The sequence below is a fragment of the Salmo salar genome, chromosome ssa09 (assembly GCF_905237065.1).
Source record: "Salmo salar chromosome ssa09, Ssal_v3.1, whole genome shotgun sequence".
Taxonomy (NCBI): domain Eukaryota; kingdom Metazoa; phylum Chordata; class Actinopteri; order Salmoniformes; family Salmonidae; genus Salmo; species Salmo salar.
Genome location: NC_059450.1, coordinates 148,575,057 through 148,584,283, shown reverse-complemented (window position 1 = coordinate 148,584,283; position 9,227 = coordinate 148,575,057). Strand labels below are relative to the sequence as shown.

Below are 9,227 nucleotides of genomic sequence, written 5' to 3'. Positions count from 1 at the left end.
TCCCCGCAGCAGAATCGCTACCGAAGATGGCGGATTCGCGAGTGGAGCGGGGTCTACGTCCCGCACCGGAGCCGCCACCGAGGCTAGATGCCCACCCGGACCCTCCCCTATAGAGTCAGGTTTTGCGGCCGGAGTCCACACCCTTGGGGGGGGGGTACTGTCATGCCCTGACCTTAGAGAGCCTTTTCATTTCTCTATTTGGTTAGGTCAGGGTGTGATTTGGGTGGGCATTCAAGTTTTTCTATTTCTTTGTTGGCCGGGTATGGTTCCCAATCAGAGGCAGCTGTCTATCATTGTCTCTGATTGGGGATCATACTTAGGCAGCCTTTTTCCCCACCTTAGTTTGTTGGATCTTGTTTTTGGTACTGTGCTGTATGCCCTACTGAACGTTACGTTTTCGTTTGTATTTGTTTTGTTTTTCGGTGTTCATTTAATACATTTAAAATGTACGCCTACCACGCTGCACCTTGGTCTGATCCTTCCATCGACGAGCGTAACAGAACCCCTGATTTAGCAAATGCTCTTATCCAGTCAGGGTATTACAGTTCTATGATTTTGTTACAGTGGCATTGACACAACATTGGGAGACACATGCTCAAGCTTAGAATATATTATAGTTACATTGAGGACATCATTCTAATCATTCAAATCAGAATCATTGACCTAATAAATCTTTAATTTCCATCAAACAGTGATTTAACAACAACAGTTACACCATTTACTTTGAGACGAAACAGTCAACCTAATACAGTGGTTCCTCCTTTAAAAGTTGTGAGCTTACACCACGGGACTTAGAGGTAATTTGTGGTTTAGTATGGTACCCTGCATCACTACTTCATTGCTCCAGACCAGCGCAAGGGGGAGTTAGAGCACTGATTATGCTTTTGGGTCCCAAGGCGCTACTGTGTCTCTAACTGACAATGAATGGACATAAACCTAAATAGAAACTGATAATTGTGCACGACTTCAGTATTACTTACTAAAACTGTTGTTTCAGTAAGGTTTTTATTATTTTATTTTGTTAGGATTATTTTGCTCTTACTGTAGGCCTCTCCCGACCGGTTACGTTGTACAGCGCCTGAGTGTTGCTACAGATGCTGGTTCAATGTCTGTACCGGCCTCGGCTGGGACACCCATGAGATGACTGTAGGTTTTTGGTTTCTCACCCTCTAAAAACAGAAATAAATAATTCTAAATAACAAACTGGCTTTATTTACAAATTAGTAACAATGTCTCACCCCATGTTCAAGAATGTCCTTTTTCTCGCTCATTTTACATTACTTGAAAACAAAACCATCTCCAAAATATTTAAGGGGCATTGCACTAATAATGGCGCTGACTAGGGATGACACAACTTTTAAAGGAGGAACCACTGTAGCAAAGAAAATTGAATTACTCAAATACATGACATGATACATTACTGTAAAAATAAAAACTGGTGTGATATAAAGGGGAAAGTTCACCAAATAGTCTATAAAGGGGAATATAGTACTATATTGTCCTCTATAGTACTCCTATAGTACTCTATATTGCTACTATAGTACGATTAGGTTTCTTGCGTGGCCACTGAAGCTTTTAACCTTTGAACAATGCCTGCTGCTATTTCATGTGACATCACTGGGTCTGCTCTCCTATATAAAGGTTGAACACTATCACATGCTTTGAGGATTTCAATTAGGTCCTTCCTGTCAACACATAGGGCAGTGCCATGAGGCATGTGAAATGCTAGTGTCACATGATCCCACACAAAAAACTGATGCCTGCCTTTGCGAACCTTTTTGGCTTTCATCATATTGTGCTCCCTGATTAATTCATAGTTGTGTGTCTCAGACACAGCCTGTGCGTTCCAGACAATTGTGCCCTCTCTATAGCTACACATAGCTTCAGCACCTTCAAGAAGTGGGAATGAGTCAAAGTCCTTAACCTCTGGACTGTGGACAACCACTGCATACATGATCTCCTGCTGGTAAACCACAGTTTGGTAAACTCTCAGGACCGGCTTCTCTCCTCCACAGAGCTGCTCTGTGTACATCTGCATGAGATCCTCCAAGGCGAAGGTAAACCTGTAGTTCCCATATCGAGATCCATCTTTAAAGACGGGGGAGGTGGTAAACTTTTTCAGGAACGATACCTTACGCTGCCTCCCTCCAGTTTGTGCACTTGAGGAGTGCCTGTCGGGGATCTCCCTGTCAAGGTAGCGATCCTGTGCTTCATTGATATTGCTGTTCTCAATGTTAAGACCCCACCACATGAAAGGACCTCTTTTTTTCCGCCCTTAAAGCCATTTGACAGGATCCCATCCAGACCTGCTTTGTTAGTAACATGGGAAACTTTGGATATGTGGAATTCCACCTTTTCAGGGTATGCCGGGATTTCTTTATGAAGGTAGCTATGAGATCGTAATGATCTCATGCTTTTTAATGTATCTATACATACATGTTTACGCTGAAACTCTTCTTCACGTGTCATTCCCTGAAAATAGAACGGTTGACCATTAGGTAATCATCATTTGAGAATAAAAAATGGTACATGTCTAAATAGATCACACAACATCACAATCAAATAATTCTTAAATGGCGGAGAACAGGAATAATCATATCCACAAAAAAAAGGTGAAAAGAGGTAAAAAATTAAAATACAATGGCTTTTTAAATGATCTCACTAACTAACTGCAAAACTGACATTTGCCCCAAAAAAAGCTAAAGTCACTTTGCGAAGCTGAAGCAAAATGTACAGTAGCGCTTTCAACTGCACGACCAGGTTCCCAAATGCGAGACCAGGATGAGGGGCCATTAGCTTATGATAATACTTTTATGGGCGCAGTAACCTCTAGGGTTCAGGTGAGGTTTAACCCCTGTGCGGGTAGCCCTTTCCATCAGTCAAATGACGAAATCGCCTTCCAGTGGTGGAGTGTTATTTTTTTTTTCTGTGATGTTTATAAAGTGTAATATTGGGTTGTAAACTCAAAATCTAATAAATACCAACTCTATATCTGACATGATACAAGTGTCTTCTTTTTTTAAAGCTCATAACCATGTGCTTGAGGTGTATACTTTTGTTTCAAAGCAGATTTGTTTAAGACTACCCTGATTTAGCCCATGCCCCCGCGGAAATCTATATAGCATAATTCAAACAACCCCCCCAAAAATTCCTCAATTTAAGCTAGAGAGATCTGTTTTTTTGCATTGAATGTGTCTCAATCCACCTCATCCACACTTCCGCATTTGCGGTGAAAGGTGACAGAGCTAGAGCAGTGTTTGTCAGACCTTGAGATATCCCGAAAATTGGTCTTCTCCCAAAGAAGAGTGCCCCAACGGTTTGGCCTAAAAAAAACTATTATGGCCCCTCTAAGGAAAGATGGGACTCACACGAACACGATGGTCTTCCACAACTGTCAGGAGACTTGTCTAAAATCGGTACAGCCAATCTGCCAACTTCTGTCTGAAGTGTCCAAACCGTTTGGTCTGCACACTAATATGACCCCTCTGTGCAAAGTTGAGACTCTCACATACATGTACATGCATAGTGCATTCAGAAAGTATTCAGACCCCTTGACTTTTTCCACATTTTGTTACGTTACAGCATTATTCTAAAATCATTTTTTCCCCCTCATCAATCTACAAACATTACCCCTTAATCCAAAACAGGTTTCTAGATTTTTTTTTTTGCAAATTCAAAACTGAAATATTACATTTTATTCAGACCCTTTACCAGTAAAGCACCTTTGGTAGCAATTAAAGCCTTGGCATACCTGATTTTGGAGTTTCTCCAATTTTCTCTGCAGATCCTCTCAAGCTCTGTCAGGTTGGATGGGGAACGTCGCTGCACAGCTATTTTCAGGTCTCTCCAGAGATGTTCGATCAGGTTCAAGCCCAGATTCTGGTTGAGCAACTCAAGGACATTCAGAGACTTGTCCCAAAGACACTCCTGTGTTATCTTGGCTGTGAGCTTCGGGTTGTCGTTCTAACGTAACAAAATGTGGAAAAAGTCAAGGAGTCTGAATACTTTCCGAATGCACTATACATGGCCTCACAAGACTGGTCTAAAGGTCCCTGGTACCAGTTGAAAAAATGAATGGAAGTATACCGTATATAGGGACTGGTTAATGCCAAAAATATGGGGTTAAATACATGTACAAAGAAATATATATTTCCTGATCTTTCTTATATCTCTCAGATATAGGAGATACACTTCAGAACAAACTTCCTTTGGATATTTTTGGGAACTATCTGTTGTTCCATGTAGTGAATCTGTTATTCAAACAATTCCAAAAAATTACATGTTTTTAAATAAATGACAGTGAAAGTTTACAACAACAAAAAATAATTTCATGACAAAAATAATAAAATAATTTCACAATACAGTTTGTAAGCTTTTAAATGAGATCACACTCAACCATTTATCTTTTCCATTAAATGAAGAATGTCTCATGGTATGGTGGGGAATGCAAAATGGGTCAACTTTCAGCACCTAAATCTCTTGTTTTGGCATTCAGGTTCAGAAAGTAACTTTCTGACCACTTCTTCCATGGGAAAACATGCATGGAAAGTTTTCTTTAAATCAAAAGGGATGCTGTCTAAAAGTGATTGAATTCAAATGGATTTACTTCCTGTTGAGACCGCACATAAGCACACTTGACTGTGGTCTATTAATTTGTTTCCCTAATGTTGTTTCCAGTAACAAGATTTAATGCATATGCATGTTTTTAAATGCTCACTATGCAGGGTTAATAAAATATTTTTATATTTAAACCCACTTGAGTGACTGGATCTGAATTTCTCTAACCCTGACTGTAAATATGATTCTTCCTGTTTTTCTTCATCTAAGACCATTGAACTGTCTATACATTGTGTCGTTTTTTTGTGAATACTGTCATCGTTATTATTTGTAAATGGGTATTTGAGACAATTGTGTCTATGATAATTTATGACGCTTGTCACGTTATTCATGTAACAGTTACATTGTAACGTATAGTGGACAATACTGAAGCTGTTTTGAATGATCTATTACATTAAAGGTTTAATCAGGGATTCAAACAACGACAACCAACACCCTGACACTTTTCTTGGTTAACACTTGAGGGATGGGGTAAGTTATATTCTTCAAGAATCAATTGATCCCAGATTTCCATTTTAAATGCCTAGACGTATTATGCCATAAAAATCCCTCACAGAAGCAATAAAGTCATTCATCACTAAGTCATCATAAATGTTACATAATTGTGTCAGAAGTAACATATTTATTAGATTTTTAGATCAAAGATAATGCCAATATCTATATTTAATACATTCAACTCATGAAAGTTATTTGTTATCCAATCAAACAATTTGCCATTCAAATGCATTATAGAAAATGCTACATTCTAAAAAAGAAATATGTTTTAATATTAAAAGACACTTGATTCAGTCATATAACTAGTTGTACCTGTTTTCAGTGTGGCTCCGGTTGCTTGTCTGGTGAGTAGAGTATATGTAAGACCAAGCAGATAGCAGTTTCTATTCACCTATTACTTGTTGATCCTTACATGCAGCTGTCTTAATGTCAAATGTGTAATATGTTTGCTTGGGTGAGTATTTACGTCCTGTTAATACAACCTCACCCTATGAGTTAACCCACCCCCTCTGAAAGACACACACACACAGGTATTTGGAGTCCCATAGGGCGGCACACAATTGGCCCAGCGCCATCCGGGTTTGGCCGGTGTAGGCCGTCATTGTAAATAAGAATTAGTTCTTAACTGACTAGCTTAGTTAAGTAAAGGTTACATTTAGAAAATTATAAAAAAGAAGATATCGAAAAATTTGAGGACTGCCCGTTTATATAAAAAAATATATATGGTTATTTTGCTCGCTGACAATTGCTCACTCAAAATGTCACCCTACTTTATGTGTGCAAAAAAAGTTTACAAAGCAAGCCAAAGAATGAAGGGAGAGAGAAAATAACTAGTTACATGGTGGGGAGGGAGAAACTACCTGGCTGCCAAATAATGTGTCTCTGTACATCTGTGTATTTGCATGTGTATTTGCGTGTGCATTTGCATGTGTGCACAAGCTCTGTATCTATCTGCCAAGGTCATTTTCACAATGAAAAGAGAGAAAGAACGAAAGAACGAAAGAAAGAAAGAAAGCAACGACAAATTACCAGTTTCATGTCAACATGGCAATTATGGTAAAATGTAGCTATTTTTTCCATCTCTTAGCATACTGAAACTAGAGGAATACATTACCGAAAAACTAGTGTTTTGGATCAATGTTCTTTCCCCTGTAATGTCATACTATACCTTGGAATCAATAGAGGTCTCTAAACAGGTCTGAATCAATATGGGTCTCTAAACAGGTCTGAATCAATATGGGTCTCTAAACAGGTCTGAATCAACATGGGTCTCTAAACAGGTCTGAATCAAAATGGGTCCCTAAACAGGTCTTAATCAATAGGGGTCTCTAAACAGGTCTGAATCAATAGGGGTATCTAAACAGGTCTGAATCAATATGGGTCTCTAAACAGGTCTGAATCAATATGGGTTTCTAAACAGGTCTGACTCAATATGGGTCTCTAAACAGGTCTGAATTAGTAGGGGTCTCTAAACAGGACTGAATCACTTCGAGGCAAGCAACACTGAAGCATGCACAAGAGGACTAGCTGTTCCGGACGGCTATGTGATCACGCTCTCTGTAGCTGATGTGAGCAAGAACTTAAAACAGGTCAACATTCACAAGACCACGGAGCCAGACAGATTACCAGGACGTGTACTCAGAGCGTGAGTGGACCAACTGGCAAGTGTCTTCACTGACAGTTTCAACCTCTCCCTGACCGAGTCTGTAATACCTACAGTACATGTTTCAAGCAGACCACCATAGTCCCGGGGCCCAAGAAAGCGAAGGTAAATTACTAAATGACTACCGCGCCGGAGCACTCACATCAGTAGCCAAATCAAATCAAATGTATTTGTCACATACACATGGTTAGCAGGTGTTAATGCAAGTGTAGCGAAATGCTTGCGCTTCTAGTTCCGACCATGCAGTAATATCTAACAAGTAATATAACCTAACAATTTCACAACAACTACCTTATACACACAAGTGTAAAGGAATGAATACAAATATGTACATAAAAATATATAAATGAGTGATGGCCGAACGGCATAGGCAAGATGCAGTAGATGGTATAGAGTACAGTATATACATATGAGATGAGTAATGTAGGGTATGAAAACATTATATAAAGTGGCATTGTTTAAAGTGGCTAGTGATACATTACATCAAGATGGCAAGATGCAGTAGATGGTATAGCGTACAGTATATACGTATGTGATGAGTAATGTAGGGTAAGTAAACATTATATATATAAAGTGGCTAGTGATAAATTGATTACATCAATTTTTCCAATATTAAAGTGGCTGTTGTTGAGTCAGTATGTTGGCAGCAACCACTCAATGTTAGTGATGGCTGTTTAACAGTCTGATGGCCTTGAGATAGAAGCTGTTTTTCAGTCTCTCGGTCCCCGCTTTGATGCACCTGTACTGACCTCACCTTCTGGATGATAGCGAGGTGAACAGGCAGTGGCTCGGGTGGTTGTTGTCCTTGATGATCTTTTTGGACTTCCTGTGACAGGATGCTCTCTATTGTGCATCTGAAAAAGTTTGTGAGAGTTTTTGGTGACAAGCCGAATTTCTTCAGGCTCCTGAGGTTGAAGAGGCGCTTCTTCACCACACTGTCTGTGTGGGTGGACCATTTCAGTTTGTCCGTGATGTGTACGCCAAGGAACTTAAAACTCTCCACCCTCTCCACCATTGTCCTGTCAATGTACATAGGGGGCTGCTCCCTCTGCTGTTTTCTGAAGTCCACGATCATCTCCTTTGTTTTGTTGACATTGAGTGTGAGGTTATTTTCCTGACACCACAGTCCGAGGGCCCTCACCTCCTCCCTGTAGGCTGTCTCGTCATTGTTGGTAATCAAGCCTACCACTGTAGTGTCATCTGCAAACTTGATGATTGAGTTGGAGGCGTGCATGGCCACGCAGTCGTGGGTGAACAGGGACTACAAGAGAGGGCTGAGAACGCACCCTTGTGGGGACCCAGTGTTGAGGATCAGCGGGGTGGAAATGTTGTTACCTACCCTCACCACCTGGGGGCGGCCCGTCAGGAAGTCCAGGACCCAGTTGCACAGGGCGGGGTCGAGACCCAGGGTCTCGAGCTTAATGACGAGTTTGGAGGGTACTATGGTGTTAAATGCTGAGCTGTAATCGATGAACAGCATTCTTACATAGATATTCCTCTTGTCCAGATGGGTTAGGGCAGTGTGCAGTGTGATGGCGATTGTGTCCTCTGTGGACCTATTGGGTCGGTAAGCAAATTGGAGTTGGTCTAGGGTGACAGGTAGACTGGAGGTGATATGGTCCTTGACTAGTCTCTCAAAGCACTTCATGATGACCGAAGTGAGTGCTACAGGGCGGTAGTCATTTAGCTCAGTTACCGTAGCTTTCTTGGGAACAGGAACAATGGTGGCCCTCTTGAAGCATGTGGGGACAGCAGACTGGGATAAGGATTGTTGAATATATCTGTAAACACACCAGCCAGCTGGTCTGCGCATGCTCTGAGGACGCGGCCGGGGATGCCGTCTGGGCCTGCAGCCTTGCGAGGGTTAACACGTTTAAATGTTTTACTCATGTTGGCTGCAGTGAAGGAGAGCCTGCAGGTTTTGGTAGCAGGCCGTGTTAGTGGCACTGTATTGTCCTCAAAGCGAGCAAAAAAGTTTAGTCTGTCTGGGAGCAAGGCATCGTGATCTGCGACGGGGCTGGTTTTTCTTTTGTAGTCCGTGATTGACTGTAGACCCTGCCACATACCTCTGGTGTCTGAGCCGTTGAATTGCGACTCCACTTTGTCTTTGTACTGACGCTTAGCTTGTTTGATTGCCTTGCGGAGGGAATAGCTACACTGTTTGTATTCGGTCATGTTTCGGGTCACCTTGCCCTGATTAAAAGCAATGGTTCGTGCGTTCAGTTTTGCACGAATGCTGCCATCAATCCACGGTTTCTGGTTTGGGAATGTTTTAATAGACGCTGTGGGTACGACATCGCCGATGCAATTGTTAATAAACTCGCACACCGAATCAGCGTATTCGTCAATGTTCTTGGTCGCCGCAATGCGGAACATATCCCAGCCTTGAAGTGCTTTGAAAGGCTGGAAGGCTGGACTGAAATAAATGGATCCATTTTATAGTAATTACCAT

The 9,227-nt window shown here is 41.3% G+C and overlaps 1 long non-coding RNA gene across 1 annotated transcript; it reads right to left on the bottom strand.

Moving 5' to 3' along the window:
• Positions 1-658: 658 nt before the first annotated feature.
• Positions 659-5,911, bottom strand: LOC106613243 (uncharacterized). The gene is made up of 3 exons (XR_006771225.1): positions 5,425-5,911; positions 3,752-3,963; positions 659-2,472 (listed from the first exon to the last, which is right to left on the bottom strand). It is a non-coding gene; the product is annotated as an uncharacterized lncRNA (long non-coding RNA).
• Between the last annotated feature and the right edge of the window lie 3,316 nt (positions 5,912-9,227).